The sequence below is a fragment of the Doryrhamphus excisus genome, chromosome 2, assembly GCF_030265055.1.
Source record: "Doryrhamphus excisus isolate RoL2022-K1 chromosome 2, RoL_Dexc_1.0, whole genome shotgun sequence".
NCBI classification, from domain to species: domain Eukaryota; kingdom Metazoa; phylum Chordata; class Actinopteri; order Syngnathiformes; family Syngnathidae; genus Doryrhamphus; species Doryrhamphus excisus.
This window is the reverse complement of record NC_080467.1, coordinates 29,401,736-29,415,307: the sequence shown is the minus strand read 5'-3', so window position 1 is coordinate 29,415,307 and position 13,572 is coordinate 29,401,736. Positions and strand designations below refer to the sequence as shown.

The window sequence follows — 13,572 nt, the reverse complement described above, 5'->3', positions numbered from 1 at the left end:
TTTCTGGATGCTCCTGGGGCCCCTGTTGAGTGTGTGTGAGGTTTCCCGTGTTTATTTTAACAGAAAAGTGCATTTTGAGCAAGTTGAAAAAACTGAAAAAAACGACATACTAACCCCTTACGTTTTTTTTCAAAAAATGACGCCCTAAAATTTGGGCATTTTATGCCATTTTGGATGCTTCTGGGGCCCCTGTTGAGTGTGTGTGAGGTTTCCCGTGTTTATTTTAACAGAAAAGTGCATTTTGAGCAAGTTGAAAAAACTGAAAAAAACGACATACTAACCCCTTACGTTTTTTTTCAAAAATTGACGCCCTAAAATTTGGGTATTTTATGCCATTTTTGGATGCTCCTGGGGCCCCTGTTGAGTGTGTGTGAGGTTTCCCGTGTTTATTTTAACAGAAAAGTGCATTTTGAGCAAGTTGAAAAAACTGAAAAAAACGACATACTAACCCCTTACGTTTTTTTTCAAAAATTGACGCCCTAAAATTTGGGCATTTTATGCCATTTCTGGATGCTCCTGGGGCCCCTGTTGAGTGTGTGTGAGGTTTCCCGTGTTTATTTTAACAGAAAAGTGCATTTTGAGCAAGTTGAAAAAACTGAAAAAAACGACATACTAACCCCTTACGTTTTTTTTCAAAAATTGACGCCCTAAAATTTGGGCATTTTATGCCATTTTTGGATGCTCCTGGGGCCCCTGTTGAGTGTGTGTGAGGTTTCCCGTGTTTGTTTTAACAGAAAAGTGCATTTTGAGCAAGTTGAAAAAACTGAAAAAAACGACATACTAACTAACCCCTTACGTTTTTTTTCAAAAATTGACGCCCTAAAATTTGGGCATTTTATGCCATTTTTGGATGCTCCTGGGGCCCCTGTTGAGTGTGTGTGAGGTTTCCCGTGTTTATTTTAACAGAAAAGTGCATTTTGAGCAAGTTGAAAAAACTGAAAAAAACGACATACTAACCCTTTACGTTTTTTTTTCAAAAATTGACGCCCTAAAATTTGGGCATTTTATGCCATTTCTGGATACTCCTGGGGCCCCTGTTGAGTGTGTTAAGGTTTCCCGTGTTTATTTTAACAGAAAAGTGCATTTTGAGTAAGTTGAAAAAACTGAAAAAAACGACATACTAACCCCTTACGTTTTTTTTTCAAAAATTGACGCCCTAAAATTTGGGCATTTTATGCCATTTCTGGATGCTCCTGGGGCCCCTGTTGAGTGTGTGTGAGGTTTCCCATGTTTATTTTAACAGAAAAGTGCATTTTGAGCAAGTTGAAAAAACTGAAAAAAAACGACATACTAACCCCTTACGTTTTTTTTCAAAAATTGACGCCCTAAAATTTGGGCATTTTATGCCATTTCTGGATGCTCCTGGGGCCCCTGTTGAGTGTGTGTGAGGTTTCCCGTGTTTATTTTAACAGAAAAGTGCATTTTGAGCAAGTTGAAAAAACTGAAAAAAACGACATACTAACTAACCTCTTACGTTTTTTTTCAAAAATTGACGCCCTAAAATTTGGGCATTTTATGCCATTTTTGGATGCTCCTGGGGCCCCTGTTGAGTGTGTGTGAGGTTTCCCGTGTTTATTTTAACAGAAAAGTGCATTTTGAGCAAGTTGAAAAAATGAAAAAAACGACATACTAACCCCTTACGTTTTTTTCAAAAATTGACCCCCAAGATTTTTGGCGTTTTATGCCATTTTTGGATGCTCCTGGGGCCCCTGTTGAGTGTGTGTGAGGTTTCCCGTGTTTATTTTAACAGAAAAGTGCATTTTGAGCAAGTTGAAAAAACAGAAAAAAAACGACATACTAACCCCTTACGTTTTTTTTCAAAAATTGACGCCCTAAAATTTGGGCATTTTATGCCATTTTTGGATGCTCCTGGGGCCCCTGTTGAGTGTGTGTGAGGTTTCCCGTGTTTATTTTAATAGAAAAGTGCATTTTGAGCAAGTTGAAAAAACTGAAAAAAACGACATACTAACCCCTTACGTTTTTTTTCAAAAATTGACGCCCTAAAATTTGGGCATTTTATGCCATTTTTGGATGCTCCTGGGGCCCCTGTTGAGTGTGTGTGAGGTTTCCCGTGTTTATTTTAACAGAAAAGTGCATTTTGAGCAAGTTGAAAAAACTGAAAAAAACGACATACTAACCCTTTACGTTTTTTTTTCAAAAATTGACGCCCTAAAATTTGGGCATTTTATGCCATTTTTGGATGCTTTTCGGGCCCCTGTTGAGTGTGTGTGAGGTTTCCCGTGTTTATTTTAACAGAAAAGTGCATTTTGAGCAAGTTGAAAAAACTGAAAAAAACGACATATTAACCCCTTACGTTTTTTTTCAAAAATTGACGCCCTAAAATTTGGGCATTTTATGCCATTTTTGGATGCTCCTGGGGCCCCTGTTGAGTGTGTGTGAGGTTTCCCGTGTTTATTTTAACAGAAAAGTGCATTTTGAGGAAGTTGAAAAAACTGAAAAAAACGACATACTAACCCCTTACGTTTTTTTTCAAAAATTGACGCCCTGAAATTTTGGCATTTTATGCCATTTTTGGATGCTCCTGGGGCCCCTGTTGAGTGTGTGTGAGGTTTCCCGTGTTTATCTTAACAGAAAAGTGCATTTTGAGCAAGTTGAAAAAACTGAAAAAAACGACATACTAACCCCTTACGTTTTTTTTCAAAAATTGACGCCCTGAAATTTTGGCATTTTATGCCATTTTTGGATGCTCCTGGGGCCCCTGTTGAGTGTGTGTGAGGTTTCCCGTGTTTATTTTAACAGAAAAGTGCATTTTGAGCAAGTTGAAAAAACTGAAAAAAACGACATACTAACCCCTTACGTTTTTTTTTCAAAAATTGACGCCCTAAAATTTGGGCATTTTATGCCATTTTTGGATGCTTTTCGGGCCCCTGTTGAGTGTGTGTGAGGTTTCCCGTGTTTATTTTAACAGAAAAGGGCATTTTGAGCAAGTTGAAAAAACTGAAAAAAACGACATACTAACCCCTTACGTTTTTTTTCAAAAATTGACGCCCTAAAATTTGGGCATTTTATGCCATTTTTGGATGCTTTTCGGGCCCCTGTTGAGTGTGTGTGAGGTTTCCCGTGTTTATTTTAACAGAAAAGTGCATTTTGAGCAAGTTGAAAAAACTGAAAAAAACGACATACTAACCCCTTACGTTTTTTTTCAAAAATTGACGCCCTAAAATTTGGGCATTTTATGCCATTTTTGGATGCTTTTCGGGCCCCTGTTGAGTGTGTGTGAGGTTTCCCGTGTTTATTTTAACAGAAAAGTGCATTTTGAGCAAGTTGAAAAAAATGAAAAAAACGACATACTAACCCCTTACGTTTTTTTTCAAAAATTGACGCCCTAAAATTTGGGCATTTTATGCCATTTTTGGATGCTTTTCGGGCCCCTGTTGAGTGTGTGTGAGGTTTCCCGTGTTTATTTTAACAGAAAAGTGCATTTTGAGCAAGTTGAAAAAACTGAAAAAAACGACATACTAACCCCTTACGTTTTTTTTCAAAAATTGACGCCCTAAAATTTGGGCATTTTATGCCATTTTTGGATGCTCCTGGGGCCCCTGTTGAGTGTGTGTGAGGTTTCCCGTGTTTATCATAACAGAAAAGTGCATTTTGAGCAAGTTGAAAAAACTCAAAAAAGCGACATACTAACCCCTTACGTTTTTTTTCAAAAATTGACGCCCTAAAATTTGGGCATTTTATGCCATTTTTGGATGCTTCTGGGGCCCCTGTTGAGCGTGTGTGAGGTTTCCCGTGTTTATTTTAACAGAAAAGTGCATTTTGAGCAAGTTGGAAAAAAATGAAAAAAACGACATACTAACCCCTTACGTTTTTTTTCAAAAATTGACGCCCTGAAATTTTGGCATTTTATGCCATTTTTGGATGCTCCTGGGGCCCCTGTTGAGTGTGTGTGAGGTTTCCCGTGTTTATTTTAACAGAAAAGTGCATTTTGAGCAAGTTGAAAAAACTGAAAAAAACAACATACTAACCCCTTACGTTTTTTTTCAAAAATTGACGCCCTAAAATTTGGGCATTTTATGCCATTTTTGGATGCTCCTGGGGCCCCTGTTGAGTGTGTGTGAGGTTTCCCGTGTTTATTTTAACAGAAAAGTGCATTTTGAGCAAGTTGAAAAAACTGAAAAAAACAACATACTAACCCCTTACGTTTTTTTTCAAAAATTGACGCCCTAAAATTTGGGCATTTTATGCCATTTTTGGATGCTCCTGGGGCCCCTGTTGAGTGTGTGTGAGGTTTCCCGTGTTTATCTTAACAGAAAAGTGCATTTTGAGCAAGTTGAAAAAACTGAAAAAAACGACATACTAACCCCTTACGTTTTTTTCCAAAAATTGACGCCCTAAAATTTGGGCATTTTATGCCATTTTTGGATGCTTTTCGGGCCCCTGTTGAGTGTGTGTGAGGTTTCCCGTGTTTATTTTAACAGAAAAGTGCATTTTGAGCAAGTTGAAAAAAATGAAAAAAACGACATACTAACCCCTTACGTTTTTTTTCAAAAATTGACGCCCTGAAATTTTGGCATTTTATGCCATTTTTGGATGCTCCTGGGGCCCCTGTTGAGTGTGTGTGAGGTTTCCTGTGTTTATTTTAACAGAAAAGTGCATTTTGAGCAAGTTGAAAAAAATGAAAAAAACGACATACTAACCCCTTACGTTTTTTTTCAAAAATTGACGCCCTAAAATTTGGGCATTTTATGCCATTTTTGGATGCTTTTCGGGCCCCTGTTGAGTGTGTGTGAGGTTTCCCGTGTTTATTTTAACAGAAAAGTGCATTTTGAGCAAGTTGAAAAAAATGAAAAAAACGACATACTAACCCCTTACGTTTTTTTTTCAAAAATTGACGCCCTAAAATTTGGGCATTTTATGCCATTTTTGGATGCTCCTGGGGCCCCTGTTGAGTGTGTATTAGGTTTCCCGTGTTTATTATAACAGAAAAGTGCATTTTGAGCAAGTTGAAAAAACTGAAAAAAACGACATACTAACCCCTTACGTTTTTTTTCAAAAATTGACGCCCTAAAATTTGGGCATTTTATGCCATTTTTGGATGCTTTTCGGGCCCCTGTTGAGTGTGTGTGAGGTTTCCCGTGTTTATTTTAACAGAAAAGTGCATTTTGAGCAAGTTGAAAAAACTGAAAAAAACAACATACTAACCCCTTACGTTTTTTTTCAAAAATTGACGCACTGAAATTTTGCCATTTTATGCCATTTTTGGATGCTCCTGGGGCCCCTGTTGAGTGTGTGTGAGGTTTCCTGTGTTTATTTTAACAGAAAAGTGCATTTTGAGCAAGTTGAAAAAACTCAAAAAAACGACATACTAACCCCTTACGTTTTTTTTCAAAAATTGACGCCCTAAAATTTGGGCATTTTCTGCCATTTTTGGATGCTTCTGGGGCCCCTGTTGAGCGTGTGTGAGGTTTCCCGTGTTTATTTTAACAGAAAAGTGCATTTTGAGCAAGTTGAAAAAAATGAAAAAAACGACATACTAACCCCTTACGTTTTTTTTCAAAAATTGACGCCCTGAAATTTTGGCATTTTATGCCATTTTTGGATGCTCCTGGGGCCCCTGTTGAGTGTGTGTGAGGTTTCCCGTGTTTATTTTAACAGAAAAGTGCATTTTGAGCAAGTTGAAAAAACTGAAAAAAACAACATACTAACCCCTTACGTTTTTTTTCAAAAATTGACGCCCTAAAATTTGGGCATTTTATGCCATTTTTGGATGCTTTTCGGGCCCCTGTTGAGTGTGTGTGAGGTTTCCCGTGTTTATTTTAACAGAAAAGTGCATTTTGAGCAAGTTGAAAAAACTGAAAAAAACGACATACTAACCCCTTACGTTTTTTTTCAAAAATTGACGCACTGAAATTTTGCCATTTTATGCCATTTTTGGATGCTCCTGGGGCCCCTGTTGAGTGTGTGTGAGGTTTCCCGTGTTTATTTTAACAGAAAAGTGCATTTTGAGCAAGTTGAAAAAACTGAAAAAAACGACATACTAACCCCTTACGTTTTTTTTCAAAAATTGACGCCCTAAAATTTGGGCATTTTATGCCATTTTTGGATGCTTTTCGGGCCCCTGTTGAGTGTGTGTGAGGTTTCCCGTGTTTATTTTAACAGAAAAGTGCATTTTGAGCAAGTTGAAAAAAATGAAAAAAACGACATACTAACCCCTTACGTTTTTTTTCAAAAATTGACGCCCTAAAATTTGGGCATTTTATGCCATTTTTGGATGCTCCTGGGGCCCCTGTTGAGTGTGTGTGAGGTTTCCCGTGTTTATCTTAACAGAAAAGTGCATTTTGAGCAAGTTGAAAAAACTGAAAAAAACGACATACTAACCCCTTACGTTTTTTTTTCAAAAATTGACGCCCTAAAATTTGGGCATTTTATGCCATTTTTGGATGCTCCTGGGGCCCCTGTTGAGTGTGTGTGAGGTTTCCCGTGTTTATCTTAACAGAAAAGTGCATTTTGAGCAAGTTGAAAAAACTGAAAAAAACGACATACTAACCCCTTACGTTTTTTTTCCAAAAATTGACGCCCTAAAATTTGGGCATTTTATGCCATTTTTGGATGCTTTTCGGGCCCCTGTTGAGTGTGTGTGAGGTTTCCCGTGTTTATTTTAACAGAAAAGTGCATTTTGAGCAAGTTGAAAAAAATGAAAAAAACGACATACTAACCCCTTACGTTTTTTTTCAAAAATTGACGCCCTGAAATTTTGGCATTTTATGCCATTTTTGGATGCTCCTGGGGCCCCTGTTGAGTGTGTGTGAGGTTTCCTGTGTTTATTTTAACAGAAAAGTGCATTTTGAGCAAGTTGAAAAAAATGAAAAAAACGACATACTAACCCCTTACGTTTTTTTTCAAAAATTGACGCCCTAAAATTTGGGCATTTTATGCCATTTTTGGATGCTTTTCGGGCCCCTGTTGAGTGTGTGTGAGGTTTCCCGTGTTTATTTTAACAGAAAAGTGCATTTTGAGCAAGTTGAAAAAAATGAAAAAAACGACATACTAACCCCTTACGTTTTTTTTCAAAAATTGACGCCCTAAAATTTGGGCATTTTATGCCATTTTTGGATGCTCCTGGGGCCCCTGTTGAGTGTGTGTGAGGTTTCCCGTGTTTATCTTAACAGAAAAGTGCATTTTGAGCAAGTTGAAAAAACTGAAAAAAACGACATACTAACCCCTTACGTTTTTTTTTCAAAAATTGACGCCCTAAAATTTGGGCATTTTATGCCATTTTTGGATGCTCCTGGGGCCCCTGTTGAGTGTGTGTGAGGTTTCCCGTGTTTATCTTAACAGAAAAGTGCATTTTGAGCAAGTTGAAAAAACTGAAAAAAACGACATACTAACCCCTTACGTTTTTTTCCAAAAATTGACGCCCTAAAATTTGGGCATTTTATGCCATTTTTGGATGCTTTTCGGGCCCCTGTTGAGTGTGTGTGAGGTTTCCCGTGTTTATTTTAACAGAAAAGTGCATTTTGAGCAAGTTGAAAAAAATGAAAAAAACGACATACTAACCCCTTACGTTTTTTTTCAAAAATTGACGCCCTGAAATTTTGGCATTTTATGCCATTTTTGGATGCTCCTGGGCCCCCTGTTGAGTGTGTGTGAGGTTTCCTGTGTTTATTTTAACAGAAAAGTGCATTTTGAGCAAGTTGAAAAAACTGAAAAAAACGACATACTAACCCCTTACGTTTTTTTTCAAAAATTGACGCCCTATAATTTGGGCATTTTATGCCATTTTTGGATGCTTCTGGGGCCCCTGTTGAGCGTGTGTGAGGTTTCCCGTGTTTATTTTAACAGAAAAGTGCATTTTGAGCAAGTTGAAAAAAATGAAAAAAACGACATACTAACCCCTTACGTTTTTTTTCAAAAATTGACGCCCTGAAATTTTGGCATTTTATGCCATTTTTGGATGCTCCTGGGGCCCCTGTTGAGTGTGTGTGAGGTTTCCCGTGTTTATCATAACAGAAAAGTGCATTTTGAGCAAGTTGAAAAAACTCAAAAAAACGACATACTAACCCCTTACGTTTTTTTTCAAAAATTGACGCCCTAAAATTTGGGCATTTTATGCCATTTTTGGATGCTTCTGGGGCCCCTGTTGAGCGTGTGTGAGGTTTCCCGTGTTTATTTTAACAGAAAAGTGCATTTTGAGCAAGTTGAAAAAACAGAAAAAAACGACATACTAACCCCTTACGTTTTTTTTCAAAAATTGACGCCCTAAAATTTGGGCATTTTATGCCATTTTTGGATGCTTTTCGGGCCCCTGTTGAGTGTGTGTGAGGTTTCCCGTGTTTATTTTAACAGAAAAGTGCATTTTGAGCAAGTTGAAAAAACTGAAAAAAACGACATACTAACCCCTTACGTTTTTTTTCAAAAATTGACGCCCTAAAATTTGGGCATTTTATGCCATTTTTGGATGCTCCTGGGGCCCCTGTTGAGTGTGTGTGAGGTTTCCCGTGTTTATTTTAACAGAAAAGTGCATTTTGAGCAAGTTGAAAAAACTGAAAAAAACGACATACTAACCCCTTACGTTTTTTTCAAAAATTGACGCCCAAAAATTTTGTCAGTTTATGCCATTTTTGGATGCTTCTGGGGCCCCTGTTGAGTGTGTGTGAGGTGTCCCGTGTTTATTTTAACAGAAAAGTGCATTTTGAGCAAGTTGAAAAAAATGAAAAAAACGACATACTAACCCCTTACGTTTTTTTTCAAAAATCGACGCCCGAAAATTTTGTCAGTTTATGCCATTTTTGGATGCTTCTGGGGCCCCTGTTGAGTGTGTGTGAGGTTTCCCGTGTTTATTTTAACAGAAAAGTGCATTTTGAGCAAGTTGAAAAAAATGAAAAAAACGACATACCCTTTCGTTTTTTTTCAAAAATTGACGCCCTAAAATTTGGGCATTTTATGCCATTTTTGGATGCTCCTGGGGCCCCTGTTGAGTGTGTGTGAGGTTTCCCGTGTTTATCTTAACAGAAAAGTGCATTTTGAGCAAGTTGAAAAAACTGAAAAAAACGACATACTAACCCCTTACGTTTTTTTTCAAAAATTGACGCCCTGAAATTTTGGCATTTTATGCCATTTCTGGATGCTCCTGGGGCCCCTGTTGAGTGTGTGTGAGGTTTCCCGTGTTTATTTTAACAGAAAAGTGCATTTTGAGCAAGTTGAAAAAAATGAAAAAAACGACATACTAACCCCTTACGTTTTTTTTCAAAAATTGACGCCCTAAAATTTGGGCATTTTATGCCATTTTTGGATGCTTTTCGGGCCCCTGTTGAGTGTGTGTGAGGTTTCCCGTGTTTATTTTAACAGAAAAGTGCATTTTGAGCAAGTTGAAAAAACTGAAAAAAACGACATACTAACCCCTTACGTTTTTTTTCAAAAATTGACGCACTGAAATTTTGCCATTTTATGCCATTTTTTGATGCTCCTGGGGCCCCTGTTGAGTGTGTGTGAGGTTTCCTGTGTTTATTTTAACAGAAAAGTGCATTTTGAGCAAGTTGAAAAAACTGAAAAAAACGACATACTAACCCCTTACGTTTTTTTTCAAAAATTGACGCCCTAAAATTTGGGCATTTTATGCCATTTTTGGATGCTTTTCGGGCCCCTGTTGAGTGTGTGTGAGGTTTCCCGTGTTTATTTTAACAGAAAAGTGCATTTTGAGCAAGTTGAAAAAAATGAAAAAAACGACATACCCTTTCGTTTTTTTTCAAAAATTGACGCCCTAAAATTTGGGCATTTTATGCCATTTTTGGATGCTCCTGGGGCCCCTGTTGAGTGTGTGTGAGGTTTCCCGTGTTTATTTTAACAGAAAAGTGCATTTTGAGCAAGTTGAAAAAACTGAAAAAAACGACATACTAACCCCTTACGTTTTTTTTCAAAAATTGACGCCCTAAAATTTGGGCATTTTATGCCATTTTTGGATGCTCCTGGGGCCCCTGTTGAGTGTGTGTGAGGTTTCCCGTGTTTATTTTAACAGAAAAGTGCATTTTGAGCAAGTTGAAAAAAATGAAAAAAAAAAAAACGACATACTAACCCCTTACGTTTTTTTCAAAAATTGACGCCCGAAAATTTTGTCAGTTTATGCCATTTTTGGATGCTTCTGGGGCCCCTGTTGAGTGTGTGTGAGGTTTCCCGTGTTTATTTTAACAGAAAAGTGCATTTTGAGCAAGTTGAAAAAACTGAAAAAAACGACATACTAACCCCTTACGTTTTTTTCAAAAATTGACGCCCAAAAATTTTGTCAGTTTATGCCATTTTTGGATGCTTCTGGGGCCCCTGTTGAGTGTGTGTGAGGTGTCCCGTGTTTATTTTAACAGAAAAGTGCATTTTGAGCAAGTTGAAAAAAATGAAAAAAACGACATACTAACCCCTTACGTTTTTTTTCAAAAATCGACGCCCGAAAATTTTGTCAGTTTATGCCATTTTTGGATGCTTCTGGGGCCCCTGTTGAGTGTGTGTGAGGTTTCCCGTGTTTATTTTAACAGAAAAGTGCATTTTGAGCAAGTTGAAAAAAATGAAAAAAACGACATACCCTTTCGTTTTTTTTCAAAAATTGACGCCCTAAAATTTGGGCATTTTATGCCATTTTTGGATGCTCCTGGGGCCCCTGTTGAGTGTGTGTGAGGTTTCCCGTGTTTATTTTAACAGAAAAGTGCATTTTGAGCAAGTTGAAAAAAATGAAAAAAACGACATACTAACCCCTTACGTTTTTTTTCAAAAATTGACGCCCTGAAATTTTGGCATTTTATGCCATTTTTGGATGCTTTTCGGGCCCCTGTTGAGTGTGTGTGAGGTTTCCCGTGTTTATTTTAACAGAAAAGTGCATTTTGAGCAAGTTGAAAAAAATGAAAAAAACGACATACTAACCCCTTACGTTTTTTTTCAAAAATTGATACCCTGAAATTTTGGCATTTTATGCCATTTTTGGATGCTCCTGGGGCCCCTGTTGAGTGTGTGTGAGGTTTCCCGGGTTTATTTTAACAGAAAAGTGCATTTTGAGCAAGTTGAAAAAAACGACACACTATGGTAATGGTTTTATTTCATTTGAACATGCATCAGATTACAATTGAATGCATCGCATAATCAGTTCCCGTGCTTATAATATTATAAGACTTTTGCGACCCAAAAGGCTCCGATGCTCAAAGTTCATTTTTCACTCGCTATGTCGCTCATTTATGATGTCATCAGCGGTTGCCACTGTGAAATGTCAACACAAAAACACCCTTTATTAGTTTTACACATAAAAAAAACCCAAATGAGTGAAATAAGTTACCTTTACCTTTAAGACTTCACGAAGACACACAAGGCAGCGAAGACACCACACGGACGCCATTTTCCTGTTTTGCCACAGCACATAAAACACTTTAAAACGTTCAGTAGCACAATAAAAGTCTTATAAGCATGTTCGCTTTGGTTGGAGTTAAGGTTTCATTCGAACTACGTGTGCAATTAAAATAGTTTAAGAGATTTATTTCGCGTTTTTTTTTCCTTTAAAGCCACAGTCTCACTTTGTGTGGGTGTGCTTTCATTGCGCATGCGGTGAGCCCCTCCTCTCCTCCCCCCGCCCTTCCTGAGTAAACCGGGGCCCAGCATCTGTTTGTCTTTTCCACTTAACTACCTCTTGCTATATCTAACCTGTACTTATCCCACGCTGACGGTCTTGTGGGAGGGACGTGGGCTCTGGACGTGGACGCTAGACGAGGCATTGACATCCGTAAAGAACAAATAAAAAGGTTATAAAGGAGTTGGAGGAGGAGGCGCGGTCGGCCATTGTGTTACATTGAAGACAGGCGATTCTCTTTTTAAACACTAGAGAGCGTCCTGGCGCAGATTTATGACGTCACGTCATAAAATAAGACCTATTTATGCACTAAAAAAAGTTTCAAACTTGTTGTAACAATCTTCCACGTATTTTTATTCCTGACATCACAACAACTTAACAAAAAAATATATATTTAAAAAAAAAATACATATGAATCAACTTGTCAAAAGCTATAATGGTCCTCTTGTTGCGTTCAATGGCCTCCCGAGGAATCAGAACCCTCACTGAATGGAGACCGCATGCACCCATTTTGGGTTCAACGAGGACTTAAGAGAGGTCAGCGCGTCTGTAGAAAGCACAAAATGTCTGACACTAAATTGTTGAGCTTAAAATAAGTCATCTGGAGAGACGCCTTCATTTCAATTTAACACGGAGTTGTTTATCACGCACATCCGGGGTATTAGCAACCTATTTTAAGCTAGAGCATATTTCGGCAATACATCGCTGAAATGTGGATTCCAAAGCCAGCAGGTGGCGATATAATATTTTTTAAAACCACTACAAACTCCTCCTTTCCATGAAATGTGTGTTTACTTCAAAGTAAGCGGTGTAGTAAATATCAAAAAAGCGTTTTATAAACACAAACGCCACAAAGTTACCATCGAGGGCCGCCATCTTTGTTTTGGTTGTGACGTCGTAGGCTCGCGCACGTCCCAAAAAATGTTGACAATCTCACCAAATATGCACACAAAACATTTTGTTTTCAAAATTTTAAACATTGATGCACATTTATGTTTTGATATTATCGTACGAACAGAAAAAATAACATTTTTTTGGGGTATAAATAAATAAATTGCTAATTTCAATGGCGGTCAGCAATTCCGTTCACAGCCACAAGGGGGCATACTTTGACAGATATTGGGGTTTGTCATCCGCTATTTATTATTATGATGTCATTTTAAAATGCATTATTTGGTAGTTCACAAAATGTATTTGAATGCCATTTTTTAATGAAGGAAGCAAGACCGCAACCCAATCCATATCACCATGGCAACAGTGAACTCAAAAGACTTACAATAGGGGTGTCCAAACTTTTTACAGCGAGGGCCACATTGTGAAAAATGTATGTATTTGGAGAAAAACTCCATCTCAGCTTTGTCATATATTGTAGTAGTATATTATTATTATTATAGTATTATTAGTATTAACTTCAAAAAAATTTTTTGTTTTTTTTACTTTCCATATTTTCTACTTTTTTTTTAATTCTCTGAAATATTTACTTAATTAGATCTTTTTCCTCAAAAAAAATTACAACTTTTTGTTGTTTCTCCTAATATGACATTAAATATTTGTCATTTTTTTATTACATTTTTTCATATTACAATTTTTATTCTTGTAAAAGTGAGACTTTTTTCTCTGAATATTTTCCCCCCAATAACATTAAGACATTTATTTAAAAATGAAGTTATTATTATCATTAGATTACAATTTTTTTTCCTCTTTGATGCCTGTTTGATTGTTGAAATATTGAAAAAATATTGAAAAAAATTTGCATATAATGTTGGTTTGAATATAATATAATAAAGTTATTATTATCATTAGATTACAACTTTTTTCTCTTTGATGCCTGTTTGATTGTTGAAATATTGAAAAAATATTGAAAAAAATTGCATATCATGTTGGTTTGAATATAATATAATATAATATAATAAAGTTATTAGCATTAGATTACAACTTTTTTCTCGTAATATTTTATTTTATTTTTATTCTCGTCAGTGTTGTTTTTTTTACCCATTTTTGCTGTTGTG

At 36.9% G+C, this 13,572-nt stretch overlaps 1 long non-coding RNA gene across 1 annotated transcript; it reads right to left on the bottom strand.

Annotated features, from left to right (window-relative positions):
* Positions 1-11,036: 11,036 nt before the first annotated feature.
* LOC131108827 (uncharacterized) lies at positions 11,037-13,016 on the bottom strand. The gene is made up of 3 exons (XR_009120546.1): positions 11,638-13,016; positions 11,282-11,339; positions 11,037-11,199 (listed from the first exon to the last, which is right to left on the bottom strand). It is a non-coding gene; the product is annotated as an uncharacterized LOC131108827 (long non-coding RNA).
* Between the last annotated feature and the right edge of the window lie 556 nt (positions 13,017-13,572).